At 43.1% G+C, this 14,670-nt stretch overlaps 1 non-coding gene across 1 annotated transcript; it reads right to left on the minus strand.

The window, feature by feature from the left end:
- Positions 1–11,291: 11,291 nt before the first annotated feature.
- Positions 11,292–11,398, minus strand: LOC123824410. The gene has a single exon (XR_006786689.1). It is a non-coding gene; the product is annotated as a U6 spliceosomal RNA (small nuclear RNA).
- Positions 11,399–14,670: the final 3,272 nt, after the last annotated feature.

Consider the following 14,670-nt stretch of genomic DNA (forward strand, 5'->3'; position numbering starts at 1 on the left):
TCCTTATGTTAATTAGTTTTATGCCAGAGCTCATTGAACTGCTTTTCTGAGTTTTCTTGTATCTTGCTGAGTTTCTCAATGACAGGTATTTTGAAAGCTAGGTCATTTATATCACAATTTTCTTTAGTTTAATTTTGGTTTCTGGAGTATTATCATTTTTGTGATACTGTGTTACCATGATTATTTGTGGTGCTTGATGAGCTGAAAGTCTGTCAGCGCATGTGAGATAAGAAGAACCTTTTATATTTTGGCACAGGTTTGTTTAATTTTAACAATTCAACAGGTTGGTACAGGTCTTTCTTCTATATTCCAGTAGGTGGCAGTATAGTGTAATTTTTTGTTTCTTTTAGGTGAGCTGACTAGTTATGTTTGAAATCCAGCATTTACCATCCTCTATTGTCTCTGCCAGAAGTGTTCCAGGTGCCGTCTTTATTGCTCCTTGTGCCTGCGGATCTTTGGTGCCTTGCTGCTGCCAGTGTCACTGCAGTGAAGGGTTTCACTGCAGTTATGGATGTCACTAACAGGGTCACAGTGATGGTGTGTGCCCTCACAGTGTGGAGTTGTTTGGCTCTTGGGCAATGCTGCTGTGTCTTAGGGATGCGGCAGGTGAGGGGGCCAGGTTTGCAAGACCTACTGCTGCTACTGTCCTGTACCCTATGGCGGCGGCTGGCATCATCGTGGCTGAGAGGCCAGTGTGACATGTGCCATCTGTGCTGCTGCTAAAAAGCTCTCCAGAGTTGTCTCACTACCACATCTAGGAGGGAAGCTATATTCAGAGGCACCAATGCTGCTTCTGCCTTTCTTTTTCTGTTCCAGGGCCCTTGTGGAGAAGCTACAATTGCGGGCCCTGTATCCACATCTTCTACTCTGCTTTCTAGCTTCCATGACCAGGGCATTTGGTAGTGGCTATTATATCTGCTATTCCCTCAGTCTTACTTCCCCTAGGCATTCCAGTTCACACGCCTTCAGATGTCCAAGTGAAGATTTTCAGTGGCTCTAGCGTCCCGCAGAGGAATCTTTGTTAAATTATAGATGTCTCACTAGTGGTAGATTAAAGGAGAGAGGCAAAGGGAACATCTCAGTCCACCATGATGCTGAAATCACTCCCTATAGTGGTGCCTTTTCATTTTTTCTTCTTAGTATTTTTTCATCACTATTTGCCCCCACTGTAGCCTCTTCTTAGTGGTGTATTTTCATTCTTTTGCATATGGCAGTTTAGTTTTCGCAACACAATTTACTGAAGAGACTGTACTTTTTCCATTGTATATTCTAGGCTTCCTTGTCATAAGTTAACTGACCATATATGTGTGGGTTAATTTCTGGGATCTCCATTCTGTTCCACTGATCTATGTGACTTTTTATTTTAATACCAGTTCTTATTACTATAGTTTTGTAATACAGTTTGAACTCAACAGTGTGATGCCTCCAGCTTTGTTCCTCTTTTTCAAGATTGTTTTGTCTACACAGATTATTTTGTAGTTATACAAATTTTAGGTGTTTTTTAAGTATATTTTATTGATTATGCTATTACGGTTTTCCCGATTTTCCCCCTTACCCCCCTCCACCTTGCACCCCCCAGCTCTCCAGCTTTCCCCCACTTTAGTTTATGTCCATGGGTTGTACATATATGTTCTTTGACTTCTCTGCTTCCTATACCATTCTTTACCTTTCCCCGTCTATTTTATGCCTACCAATTATACTTCTTCTTCCCTGTATCTTTCCCCCCACTTCTTCCCCTCCCCTGCCACTGAAAACCCTCCATGTGATCTCCATTTCTGTGATTCTGTTCCTGTTATAGATGTTTGCTTAGTTTTTGTGTGTGTGGTTTTTTTTTAGATTCAGTTGTTCATGGTTGTGAGTTTGTTGTCATTTTACTGATCATAGTTTTTGATCTTCTTCTATTTCTTAGATAAGTCCTTTTAACGTTTCATATAATAAGGGCTTGGTGATGATGAACTCCTTTAGCTTGACCTTGTCTGGGAAGCACTTGATCTGCCCTTCCATTCTAAATGAAAGCTTTGCTGGATAGAGTCATCTTGGATGTAGGTCCTTGCCTTTCATGATTTGGAATACTTTGCAGCCCCTTCTTGCCTGTAAGGTCTCCTTTGAGAAATCAGCTGATAACCTTATGGGAACTCCTTTGTAGGGAACTGTGCCCTTTTGCTGCTTTGAAGATTCTCTCCTTATTTTTAGTCTTGGGTAATGTAATTATGATGTGCCTTGGTGTGTTCCTCCTTGGGTTCAAATTCTTTGAGACTCTCTGAGCTTCCTGGGCTCCCTGGAAGTCTATTTCCTTTGCCAGATTGGGGAAGTTTTCCTTCGTTATTTGTTTAAATACGTTTTTAACGTCTTGCTCTTGTTCTTCTCCTTCTGGCACCCCAATGAGTTGGATGTGGGAATGTTTAAAGTTGTCCCAGAGGTTCCTAAGCTTGTCCTCATTTTTTTTGAATCCTTGTTTCTTCATTCAATTCCAGTTAAATGTTTATTTCTTCCTTTTGTTCCAAATCATTTATTTGAGTCCCAGTTTCCTTCCCTTCACTGTTGGTTCCCTGTATATTTTCCCTTATTTCACTTTGTGTAGCCTTTATTTGGACCTTCATTTTGCTACCGAGCTCAATCAGTTCTGCGAGCATCTTGATTTACCAGTATTTTAAACTCTGCATCAGATAGGTTGGTTGTCTCCCCGTCACTTAGCTCTTTTTCTGGAGTATTGACCAATTGTTTCAATCATATTTCTTTGTTTTGGCATACCTGTTATGTTCTGTTATGTTTTAGTGGGGCAGGGCCTTAGGTACTCGCCCAGGCGGGGCATCCATTTTTGCTGCATTGGAGAGCTGTATGTGGGGGGAGGGGTCAGAGGAACGATATGGCTTGCTTACTCCGCTCTAGCCCCATTTTCCAGTGAACTCTGTTGTGTAAGACTGGGAATTTCTATCACCATGGCAACCCCTGGGGTAATTTACGGCTAGCTTGGGTCTTTAGTTTCCCGTTCTACCAGCCCCACCTGGCTCACGTGGTTCTCCTCCTTGCTGCGCAAGGTCCTCTCCACTTGCCTGGTTGCCCATCTGCGACTCAGCTACATATCTGGTGAATGTTTCTTTACATCCTTGTTTGTCGGAGTTCCATACAGTTTGATTTTCTGGCTGTTCTGGTTATTTATTGTTTTTAGATTGTTATCTTTCTTTTGCTTGTGGAAGGAAACAAGGGGTTTCTACCTACACCTCCATCTTTGCCGGAACTCCAAATTTTAGGGTCGTCTGATATATGTTTTGAAAAATGCAATTGGGAACTTGAAAGTAATTGTATTGAATATGCACATTGCTTTGTTTAATATTGGCATTTAAAAATACTAAGTTTTACAGCCCGTAAATTTGGAATGTCTTTTCATATTTGTTTCTTCTTTAGTTTCTTTCACTAATGTCATAGTTTTCCGTGTATAGGCCTTCCACCGCCATCACTAGTTATTCCTAGGTTTTTATTCCTCTGGAGGGAATCAGAAGTGGAATGTTTTTATTAATTTCTCTTTCTCAGTTATTGCTGTATAAAAGTACGATGGTGTTTGCATATTGATTGGATAGCCAACAAATGAAGCGAACTCATTGGGCCAGCTACCTCAGTTGGCCTCTAGATGAGTGTGCCAAACCAGAAACTTGTCTCCCAGGCCAAAGCTCCAGGATAAGCCCATTGGCAATTTGAACAGACAGGCTTGGGTTGTGTTTCGGTCTGCTGTCTTTGCAATGCCCTGGGGTAGTAACCAGCCAAGCGCTGCCTCGCCACTTGTTGCAGTCCAGTTGGATCCAGGAAAGAAAGCCCTGATGTCCCCCACAGCCCAGCGATCAAAGGGCCTCATGTGGGTGACAGCTACTAAAATTAGGATCGCAGATGTAAAAACTGGGGCACTGGATACATGTATACATTTTCCTCCCGAAGCTACCGCCGTTCTGCAGCGTGGCGAAAGGACACCATGATAAGACTATCTGGTCTTGAGCTTTCTGGAAAACTTAACAGTCAGGCATCAATTGTGTGCTAGGGTGGGAGGAGCGGATGAGTGGGGCGGGGGCGGGTGGACGGGAGAAAATGGAGATAACTATTTGAACAACAATTTTTAAAAAAATTGTGCGCTAATAACAAGCCTGCCCTTCAGGCTGCAGCAATAAACAGAAGCTGATAGGCCTCTTCCACAGAAAGACTGGGCTCCTTGTACTATTGTCTCTTGCTGTGTCAGGGGCAGGTAGCCTGCTAAGAACTCTTTTTGCATTGGTTACATTCTGTGTGAGCCGTGAGTGTAAACCCTGCTAGCCACCACACCCAGGCAAGGGGGAGTTGGCCCCTGAAAGCAGTCACAAAAATCACGATGCCAATGAGGCTACAAACTCCTTTCTGGGAGATAGTGCTGAGCTGGTGCGAAGCAGAGGGAGAGCACAAAAATGACTTGCATTGGATGGAGCTAGGCGGCCTCCATCCCTCAAAGGCATTTCAGCAGGCCCCTATTGGTATGTTAAATCAAATGTATGTCCCCTGGGCAGATTTTTATTTTTTTTTTATTTTCATTGTTATTCAAGTACAGATTTCTGCCTTTTACCCCCATCCCAGCCTACTCCCCCAGCCCTCCCCACCCCCTTCCCATTTCCGCTCCCCCTCCCCAGTTTTTATCCGTGTGTCCCTTATACTAGTTGCTGTAAACCCCTCCGCTCTCCCCCTGAAATTCCCTCCCCTCTGGTCACTGTCAGCCTGTTCTCCATTTCAGTGTCTTTGGTTAGATTTTGCTCGCTTCTTTGTTTTGTTGATTAGATTCCTGTTAAAGGTGAGATCATGTGGTATGTAAGCTTTATTGACAGAATGGCTGGGTGCTTTATAGTCAGCCACCTCTGTGCTAGGCCCTTAGGCTGGTGAATGTGAGCCTTGTAGCTATTGAAGAACTATTCATCAGCTTGCTATAATGTCTGGGGTCTTAGGCACATAAGCCTCACTGGCTTTCAAAGCTAGGTGTCTTGGGATCTTGCCTCCAAGGTGCAGTTCTAAGTAACTGGCATGCCCAATGTGGGGGTTTAAACTGGTAGCTTCTCAGGGAGCAGCTCTGGCTTTTGAGTTCCCTTCTAACTGTGCTAGGGGTGAGGTTTTGTCTCATCTTCTTCTGCCCACGTCGATGTGTTTTGTATTCTCATTCTCCTGATGAGTAAGAGTTACTCAGCTAGGCTTTGATGAATCAATTTATGTTTTGTCCAGAGGAAACTGTTTTATATGCAGCTTATGCTGGGAGGTGATTTCAGGGTTTTTCCACATTGACAACCTGAACTGGAACCTCTGAAATGTTCTATTATGTCTGTTAGTTCCATGTAGCCTAATGTATGGTTCAAGTCTAACCTTTTTGACTGACTTTCTGTGTGATTTAGGGGGTATTTGTTGACATAGGGGGTATTTATGTCCTAAACATTATGATATAGTTGTCTATTTCTCCCTTCAGGACTATTGGTATTTGTTTAATATGTCCGGTGTTCTGATTTGGGCTATGTAGATGTTTATCATTGTTTAATCTTCTCGATGGAATAACCCTGTTGTTATTATACACTAATGTTCTTTTGCTCTTGTTGAGGCAAGATAGTAAGAAGCTAGGAAAATTCCCTGGCAAGTACAATGGGGAAACTGAGAGAGCGGAGCAAACGCACTGAGCAATGTATAGCCAGGTGCAGAAGGTCACCTCCCTGGAGATGACATCTAGGCTTCAGTTGTATTTCAGCTCCAGGTCCAGAAAAGCAACAGAATCAGGGGATGCTGTTAGGACCAGCTATAATGACTGAGGACCCCCTGCCCTGGCACCGACCAATCAGTGGAGATCATGACCCTAAAAGGGCGCACCTAGAGAACTGATGAATATTCCACTGAAACCCTCCCCTGAGACCTCCCCTAGGGTTCCCGCCTGCAAGAGAGAGAGATAAAAGTCTGAAGACAAAGGACCTGGTGCACACACTCTCCCTCCTGGGAGCAGCACGTGCCATATCCTTTCTCGTCTTCTTACCTCTCTCCCTCCCCAACAGGCACGCATCTCCAAAACTCTAAGGGATCCAGAGACTTGCATCCAGGAGAGCAATTGGGCGGCAGCAGCTAGTCCCAGGTTAATCCCCCGAACCTGTCCCCAAGGCCCTGCTTTCTGGCTTCCCTGTGGGTTAAAGCAACCCACCTGGGACTCTCCCGTTGTTTCCTCTATGCTGAGCCCTTTCCTTGTGTCACTGTCCCCAGCTTTAGTAAATGCACCCTCGTAGTCACCTGGACTCGTGTTGTGAAGTCTTTCCTACACGATGTCAAGAACCCAGACACTAACTACACCTGGCCCTGGGCATACCTGCTCAGGGCCAGGCCCCCTGTCCGGTGACATTGTTATTATTTTTGGCTTAAACCCTATCTTGTCTGCTATTAAGTATAGCCACACTCAATTTTTTTAGGTTTCCAGTTACATGAAATGTGCTTTTCTATTTATTCACTTGAACACATGGGTTCTTAAAGCTGCAGTTAAGTCTCTTGTAGGTAGCATATAGTTACGTCTAGTTTCTGTAAACTGTCCAGCCACTCTGTGTGTGTGTGTTTTTTTTTAAGACTGACTGATTTATTTTTTTAATTTTTTTTATTTTAATCATTGTTCAAGTACACGTTTCTCCCTTTTACTCCCAATATTTTTTAATTTTTAAAATTAAGTTTACATTCAATATTATTTTGTGTTAGTGTCAGGTGTACAGCATAGTGGTTAGACAATCGTATATTGGACTTTACAAAGTGATCCCCTGAGATTTCCAGTACCGATTGTAAATTCAGTGTGTTTACATTTAGAGTAATGATTTATATGTAAGGACTTATTAATGCCATCTTATTCATTGCTTTCTGGTTATTTTTTAGTTCCATTGCTTCTTTTTTCTTCTCTTTCTATCTACCTTTGTGAATTGGTGATTTTCCATGGTGATACACTCTGGTTCTCTTTATTTTTACATGTCTTCTATGTACTTTGATTTTGTAGTTGCCATGGTAACTAACTATGTACCGTATTTTTCGGACTATAAGATGCACTTTTTTTTCCTCCCTAAATTTGGGAGGAATAGTGTTTGTTAATGCTGCTGTTGAGTTCTGTTTACATTTACATTGGTGAAATGTCATGTTATTTATGTTATTCAATATTTTACCACATTTTTTTGCTTCAGATTTTGTCCCCTATTTTCCTTTAAAAGCTAGGTGCATGTTATGGTCCAAAAAATATGGTAGTTACCAAGAGACTTCCTTGAACTATCTGATGGATATATAACAGTCCACATTTAACTGATAGCCACTTAATTTTGACTGCACACAAAACTACCCTTTTATTTCCTTCTTTTAAAGTGTTAGGTATAATTTAGTTCTTCTTATATGGTGTCCTTGTTGACAAATTATAGTAGCTTTGTTATGTTTAGTATTCTTGTTCTTTAACATTTATGCTGTAGTTAACTAACTGATTAACAGAATAAGAGCTTTCTAAAACTTTCTGTATATTTACCTTGACCAGTTCTTGTATATTTTTATATGCTTTGATGAACTAATTAGTATCTCTATTTCATCTCAAAGAGCTCCTTTTAACATTCTTTTTTACAAGATAGGTGTACTGGTGGTGAACTTTCTTGGCTTTAATTTGTCTGGGAAAGTCTTATTTCTTCATTTCTGAAGGTTAACATTTCCAGGCAGAGTATTCTTGGTTGGCAAAGTTTTATTTATTTTATTTTATTATTGTTCGATTATAGTTGTCCCCATTCCCCCACCCCACCCCCACTACTCTCCCCTCTACCTTCTTTTCACACTTTAAATATATCATTTCTCTCTCTTCTGGCCTGTAGGGTTTAGCAGTTGCTCTCCTGCTTGTATCTGGGGCTTTACTGATGTTATAAAAATGTACCTGTCTCATGCTTCCTTTTCCCTCTTATGACAGAACTGCTAAGTTTGTATGTTTTCTCCTGATCTTGCAATCTACCAGTCTGGCTTCTGGCAGACTTTTTTTCCTGAAGGTGGCGCTCCTGCTAGATTGTGTTTTCTCCTCTGAGCACAGGCCCTAGCGTGTTTTCTGCTCGCATTTCCTGTCTCCTGGAGCTTGCTTTTGTCACTGCATTTGGGAATGTGCATAAGGAGCTTGCTACGCTGTGGGTTTCATGCCTAGGGCATTGGGGGTGTCTACAGGTCAGGAGGGTGGGTGCTCCGGTGAGGATTCCCAGTGGCCCCTTCAGTGCAGTGAAGGATTCCTGCCAGGCCCGTCTCTGCTTATACCTGGAAAGTTTAATCCATTTATACTTAAGGAAATGACTGCTATGAAATCACTTCTGCCCTTTTACTATTTGTTTTCTCTATATCTTACACCTTTCTTTCTTTCTTTCTTTCTTTCTTTCTTTCTTTCTTTGGGGGGAGGTTCTCAATTTCTCCTTTATAGACTTCTTTTGTAATTGATACCTTTCTGGTGTCCCAAGTGTTGTGCCTTGCCTCGGGCCCTTATGGTCAATACTTGTGCCTATACATGCATGGGGATAAAGCTGCCTGAGAAGCTAACCCTCCCCTGGATATGCTGCAGTGTGTATAAAACCAAGAGAAGTTTTTGCACTGGGCTCTGAGGGAGTTGCCCCACATGATGAGACCTATAACCACGGTACTTGTAGAACAAGGTTCATACTGTTCCCTCTGGCACTAGCAGCATGCCCTAGGGGTGCTTACTACCTGGACACTGCCAATACGATGGGGTGTAAAGGGTGAGAAGGCAGGCGATTTTAAATGTCACGGAGCCCTAATTACCACAAAGCAGATGATTCTTATTTACTCAAGTCTTGCTCCCATTGTCGCAAGGTTTTACTAAGTTTGAAGGTATTCAAAGGTTAAGTCTGACCAGTTTCCCCCCCTTAGTAGTTGATTCGTGGGAGAGAACATAACCCCAGAGTTGGCTGCTTTACCATCTTGGGTGCTGTCCCTTTTTATTATTGATTGTTAGCAGTTCTTTATAATAGGGGAATTGACTTACTATGCTTGTTTTAACTATTTTTCTCTTTTATATCTGTTTTAAGTTTTTTCATGGGGTGTTCTTTTTTTTTATATTTATGCTCATGATGTGTTTCGGACTTTATGAACCAACTTTATAAAATGGGGAAATCTAGAGGCGTTATTCATTTTCAGGAGATCAAGAAAATACAGGAACATGCATGCTTTTGCTTTTCTTTTGTGCAGCCCAACGTGTCGGAAATCAAAACAGGCTACCTGTCCATCATCATGGATCCCGAAGAGATGCCCCTTGATGAACAGTGTGATAGGCTTCCTTATGATGCCAGTAAATGGGAATTCCCTAGGGAACGGCTGCAGTTAGGTAAGAAGAAATCTTTATTCTCTCCCCCTCCCACTTCTCTTCCACCGTAGCATCACAAAATCACTGAGCAGAAGGCCTAGGAAAAGACAATGGCTTGAAATCCGGGCTGCACTTAAACCTAAATAAAGTGTGATGTGTTTCAGAGATGATACTGATGAGAACAGAAGCCGTAAGTTAGGGGAGCAGGTGGCATTGCACACCCAGCATGAGACTGGGAGGTTTTAGAACAGGGGTGTCAAACTCATTTTCACCGGGAGCCACAGCAGCCTTGCAGCTGCCTTCAAAGGGCCAAATGTAATTTTAAGACTGTATAAACGTACCTACTCCTTAACTGTTAAGCGAGAGCTCAGCACTGCGGCTAGATAGAAACAAGGTGCCGCGCTGGATCAAACAAGGTGGAGGCCCATGGGCTTGCATTTGCCACTTGTTTTAGAAGTACTAAGCGAGTCACCTTATATAACCCATGCCGCTTAACTTTTCCGAGCTTTTTTACATTCTTAAGAGAAAATATTAGTAATTGTAGCTGTGCTGTTTGTATTCAGTCGCTGCTGTGAGGTTGTAGTGAGGTAACATTTGGGATTGGGAATGTGCTTTACAAATTTTTTAAACACTTCCTAAGTGGAAGGTATTGGTTAACAATGGAGTCTCTTTGAAAGAAGTTGACTGGCAAGGCCGAGTCCTTTACATAAAGAAGATATTATGAATGCCTACAGAGAGAAAGCCAGTATTCCGGTAACTAATGTGCTTCCTAGTGAAGTAGATGACCAGAAGCCTTGACTTACATCTTATTAACAGATGTATACTCACCAGAAGAACTGGCTTGTATCTTCAGACCATCGTAAACCTGCTCCAACCCACGTGGTTCTTTCTCTCAGTTGCTGGCATGGGGCCACCCTCTATTCACTTATTCCACATATATTTATTGGTCATCTATAAGATATTAAACATCTTTCCAGGGGATAGGGAGATAGCAACGAGCAAGACAGACCTCACGGAGCTTGTATTCTATTGGGAGAATTCATACTAAATATAACACCATAATGTTATCTAATCATAGCATTATGAAGAATAATAGGGCAAGTTGAAGAAATATAGAGTAAAACATCATTTTATTTAATTGTTTAAAATTTTTATTTTTTAATATAATGTGTATTGGGTTTTTTTTTCCCATTACCATTTGGTCCCCTTACGCCCCCTCCCCCCAGCAATCACCACACTGCTGTCCATGTCTGTGAGTCTTTTTTCCTTTTTGCTCAATCCTTCCATTGTTGTTTTACATGGGGTGGTCCAGAAAGGGCTCCCCCCACAACCCCAAGAATTCTGACTCAGCAGTTACGGTGCCCATTGCAAGCAGCCAACTTTCCCTTTTTCTCTGGGGTCTTTCAGTGGCTCCTACTCATTTTCGCTTCTCATTTCTGCAGGCAAAATCCTTGGTCACGGTGCCTTTGGTAAAGTGGTGGAGGCCTGTGCCTTTGGCATCGACAGAGCTTCAACTTGCAAAACCGTGGCAGTGAAAATGCTGAAAGGTAATGTTTATGTTCTTTGGAGGCCACTGGCAAATATCTGCCAGGATGCTTGGGGTCAGGTGGAAACCAGACTGTTCAAGAAATCAAGTTAAAAGTTATGGAGGGAGGTAACTCCAAGTAACTTCCACCCTGATTGGACCCAGGCTTCCCATGGAAACCGCAGCCATGGGCAGGAGCCAATTATCATGAAACCTGATGGTTCCGTCTATTTGTTCTTCTTTGTTTTAATTTATTGTTGTTCAGTTACAATTATCTGCATTTCCTCCCCACCCCAGGCAATCCCACCTCCCTCCCCCTTGGTTTTATCTATGTGTGCTTTATAGTAGTTCCTGAAAACCCTTCCGCCTGCTGTTCCTTCCCCCCTCCCCTCTGGCTGTTGTTACATTGTTCTTACTTTCAATGTCTCTGTTTATACAATTATGGAATGCTTCACGAATTTGCATGTCATCCTTGCACAGGGGCCATGCTAATCTCCTCTGTATCATTGCAATTTTAGTATATGTGCTGCTGAAGCGAGCGCTATTTGTTCTTTTGTGTTCAACCACATAAATACTAAACTGAAGACTCGAGAGGTCATTAGTTTTGGTAAGACCCACAGGAGTCAGCAGTGGTATTTGACCACCCATTTTCCTACATGGTGTTCCATCGCAGCAGTGGAAGGGGATGTTACAGAATATTCTTGGAATGAATTCTAACTGGATTCTGCACCAGTCAGGCTACAGAGAACTGCAGTGTGGTTTCAACATTGAATAGATAAACCTGTGTATGTTTACACATCCCAATTCCATCCAGTCCATGCTCCTGACTCCACACAAAAAGACTTAAAATAAATCCAACTGGGCCAATTCACCAATCTTGTAGGATAATAATGCAGAAAAAGTTTATCACAAAAGAAGTAGCTAATGAAGGATGTCCTTTTCAAAATGAGAAAGTAGGAAAGTAGCTAAGGATGTTGGTACACAAATCTCCGCATGCAGGGGGGGCTAGTGCTTGTGAAGATATTACTCTCCCATTTATAATATTGTTTGGAAAGCACAGAAATGAATCATTGTGTTAAGGACTCTTCTGCCAGTATTCTTTAGCATTACACAGGATCTCCTATGCTCCTGCAACCTCTCCCAGGAGAAACCATTCTTTTGTGCATTACTGTGTTTATTTCAAGCAGATTGTGCAACTTCCAGTGAGTTTAAGGCTTTGATGTCGGAACTGAAGATCCTCATTCACATTGGTCACCACCTCAATGTGGTGAACTTGCTGGGTGCCTGCACCAAACCTGGAGGTAAGGAGTCTCCCGTACCTGGCCAGAACTGCCTTCTAGGGGTCAGAGCTCTCAGAGGCGAGCTGGGCCCTGTTTAGACAGGTCTTGAGGTATACATGTGAGCTTCCTCTAACTTACGAGGCTCCCTGCAATGCGCAGAATCTCCAGAGCCCATGTTATTCAACCCCTGTTCTAGGAAGTACTGGGCCATATATAAGGGGATTGGATGTGTCTCTAAAATGCTTGCCAGCTTGAGCATCCTGTGGAATCTCAGACACATTAGTTGAAGAGAAAACATTTGGGCACTAAGGAGGTATGCTAACATATTCAGGAAAGGGTGTCCATAGCCTAGTTTGGTTACCCATCTTAGCTTTCACCTTCTTAGGCTAGCACCATAGCCCGAGGAGGGGTTTCACCCATCTAGTCAATAGCAATTGTACAACCCTTGTGTATTAACAGATTTGAAGTTACTCTTTCAACTACACCAAAAGCCCTTTAGTTATATCTGTATTGCAGTGCTATTCAAAAGTTCTCTCTTTCATTTAACTTGAGTTGGAAGAACATTTTCTGAGCCCCTTCTGAGTTTATGTGAGGCACAAAGCAAGGGGCTTGGAGAACGTACTGGGAGCGTGGTGCAGGAAAACTACACAAATAAATAAAAGAGTCCTTCAGGCCACATACAATTTGTGGTGTTGGCAAGCACAGAGAAATGTAGGTTGCGGGAAACCTGCAGAGAGACTTAAGCCACGGAGGGACACAATGACAATCAAGAGATGCATTTTAGCAGGATATTGGTGGTGGGCGTGGGGCAGCAGTGTGGAAGGTGCAGACAGGAGCCCGGGTTAGTCAATGGGTGAAAGATGCAGCTGATTGGGTACTCCTTTGCCTTCGTCATTGCAACTGTTAGCTGCTTGCAGTCAGGGGCCCTGTCCTCCTCATTGGTGTATTCTTCACATTAGCCAGTCCAGGGGACACCACAGTAAAGTGCATTGTGGTTTACTGGCCTTCATTTCTCCCTTCTGCCAAATCTTCCCTCACCCAGCTGTTTCTGGGATCCATCGCCATTGCATTCAGCACAAGTAGTCAGTCACCTGGTTCATAGCTACAGAAATCCCATGTGAGATTTTAGGAGATTTCTGGTCAATAGATGACCAGGACAGGGCTAGCCCAAGAATTGGCTGGCCTGCATCATCATTTCTGGCAACGTGACTGTGCACATTACTCCGGGCAGGTCCTCTGATGGTCATTGTAGAATTCTGCAAGTACGGGAATCTGGCCGACTTTCTGAGAGGGAAGAGAGGCGATTTTATTGCTTCCAAGGTAGGTTTCCCCAACTGATCCCTACACTTTTCTCTTCATTTTTTTGTACTATCTGAATATTTTCTGATGATAAAAAAATAAAGGAGAAAAGAGTGGATAACAGAGGCCAAAGAGCTGTTGATCGGGGCACGGAGGGTATGCATTTCTACATCCAATACAGCCTTGAACTCGATGACCTCTCAAGTTTATCTTAGACAGAAAACTCAGCATGCTCCAGGCATGGGCTGAAATTATGTGGTCGATTAGTGTCTTCCTCAGTTCACAATATGAGATGCAGACTACTTTGCTAGCCCAGCTCCCATCATGCCTTTATGCTTCCATAGCCATCAACTCAACTTTCTGGCATCACCTGAAGCTCTGAGAAAAGGAACTTTTAAAAAAACTGAATGTATTGGTGTGGCATTGGTTAATACGGTGTATAGGTTTTGAGTGTGTGATTTTAAGGTCCCTTCATTTGGATAGTTTCTAGCCCTGAGGAAATAAATGGTCAGGGGCATATATCACTGAAGTCCCAATATTCCCCTCCTCTCGCTTTCCCGCTCTCTGTAGGTGGACATGCTACCCCTGCCCTTATCTCTCTGGGGAGATATAGCTGTCTCTATTTCCCAAAGCACTGCAAAGCACTGTCCATCACTGCTTTATTTAGAAAAATACCTGGTGTTTTAAAATGAATTCAGAAAAGAGTGTCCAGAACCCCAGGGTGTCATGCGACTCGATTTTCTGAACCTACCTAGCAAATTGTTGACTCCAACCCCAAGTTCCCCCTCCGCTCTCGTTTTAGCAAAGAGGAAGGGAGTACTGGTGGTTAAAAATAGAGGGTGTCTTCTTTGTATGACATGCGCTCAATTTCTAAGCACAGAGCTCAGCTATCCTCCGGAGTACCACATGTCACCGGTTATCCTGGCCCTGGGGAGGCCTGCTGGCTGACAGGGCGAGGAATCCCCTTCGCCGGCCAGATCTGGGATGTTTCCTCTCATCAGACATGAGTCCAGTGACATCACGGCATAGGGAACAGAGCTCCAGGCTAAGAGTCAAACTCTCAGCTCTCTTCCAGCATGTCTTTGAGCAGTTCTCTTCCACCTGTCTAGGCCTCAGTTTCCCTAATAGACACCTGGGGTAGGATGGACCAGATCGTGTTTAAGCCTCTTCCAGCTCTGAGGATCTGTTTGGACTCTCAGGTGCCGCTCAGTATGGATAGAAAGATGAAGACCTTT

This window comes from Phyllostomus hastatus, unplaced genomic scaffold (assembly GCF_019186645.2).
Source record: "Phyllostomus hastatus isolate PE091 unplaced genomic scaffold, TTU_PhHast_1.1 phas_contig_551, whole genome shotgun sequence".
Classification (NCBI taxonomy): domain Eukaryota; kingdom Metazoa; phylum Chordata; class Mammalia; order Chiroptera; family Phyllostomidae; genus Phyllostomus; species Phyllostomus hastatus.